The following is a 1,241-nucleotide window of genomic DNA, read 5'->3' as shown; positions in this document are numbered from 1 at the left end:
TAATAAACGCTTGTATATTCAATCATCATCTGTATCAGCTGCTGGGAATGTATTTTGATCCTAACGATTTATCTTTTGCTTTGTGCTATAATTGATCCTAAGGCCATGTGAGGAGAAGCTGGAGTCAGCTTCATTTGTCCAACCTGTCTGTGTTCTGATAGCTAGCTTCTCAGGCAGTGTGACTCTTAGAAAATTCTAATTCTAGCTCATCTAATGTGCCCATAGCTCTAGGGCACAGTTTATTACCAAGAAAAACCATAGGTGCAGAAAGGAAAGAGAGAGAAGGTCATATTTCCTTAAAGATTTATTCTTTCCTTTGATTATATCAGTGCAGTGGACTGAACAGGAAACAAAAGACCATTATTTCTGACGCTTTTATATTTTAGAGGAAAAATTTACAATGGGATTCCATGTTCAAGAAATGTACAGAAAGTTTTTAAAACTCTGATCACTAGATTCAAATGGCTATAGTCTTTCAAAAGTTATTTCTGCTTGGAGAGCAAAATACTCAAACAGCTTAATCCCAAATTTAAAACGGTTTTTAAATGTTTTCGTTTTTTGCTTTGAGCAATCACTTGAGGTGCTGAACTATGTATTGGTCCTAAAGTGGTTAATAAGTTTGGTGAGTAAAGAGCCTATATATCCTTTGCAAAAGAGACTGAACTTCACGTCAAAATTGATGTTGCTATGTTCTCTCAGTCCTCACGGTAAGAAGGAAAACAAACAGCAAGCTTCGCAAAAGATGTGACGTCTTCTTTACTGATGCTCAGGGGTCATGTTTAGTTCCTTTAATTAACTTAGATACTCGACTGCTTCCCAAACCACTGACATTCCATCCTGTTGCTGGAAAGTCTAGCTCCCATGGCTGTAGGCAAATTCTGCCACGGGCTCACTCTAAGGGTTTTTAATAAGTAAACTTCTAAGAACTGCGGTTTTATCATCAAGATTTCTACACACCCATTTAAAATTGCTTGACTACTATAGAGGTAAGAATGTAAGAATTACTGTGCACATGTGAACTGTGTGGGCAATGACATTAAACTAAGAAGCATAATGTTTTCTTGATGTATGTGAGTTTTCAGAAAGATTATCATTGCGATTTTGAAGGTAATGAAGTAATTAATACACCAAATAACCTTGAGACACAGGAAAGCAAATGTAAGGCAAACAAAATTCTAACCTACCTCGATATTCCTGCGGGCTTGGGTTGCATTCCTCTCATGCTGGATGGGAATTAGAGG

General features: G+C 37.1%; 1 protein-coding gene across 1 annotated transcript in view; it reads right to left on the bottom strand.

The window, feature by feature from the left end:
* The window catches only part of LOC111722875 (arf-GAP with Rho-GAP domain, ANK repeat and PH domain-containing protein 2-like), a 6,285-nt gene extending 5,050 nt beyond the window's left edge, over window positions 1-1,235 (bottom strand). The window contains exon 1 of the mRNA XM_023509169.1: window positions 1,185-1,235. The gene's annotated coding sequence lies outside the window, so the exon portion shown is untranslated. The remainder of the gene's footprint in view (window positions 1-1,184) is intronic.
* Window positions 1,236-1,241: the final 6 nt, after the last annotated feature.

The sequence above is a fragment of the Otolemur garnettii genome, unplaced genomic scaffold, assembly GCF_000181295.1.
Source record: "Otolemur garnettii isolate 467f Iridium unplaced genomic scaffold, OtoGar3 scaffold01071, whole genome shotgun sequence".
NCBI lineage: Eukaryota > Metazoa > Chordata > Mammalia > Primates > Galagidae > Otolemur > Otolemur garnettii.
The sequence above is the reverse complement of the archived record's forward strand: the minus strand, read 5'-3'. Positions and strand labels throughout refer to the sequence as shown.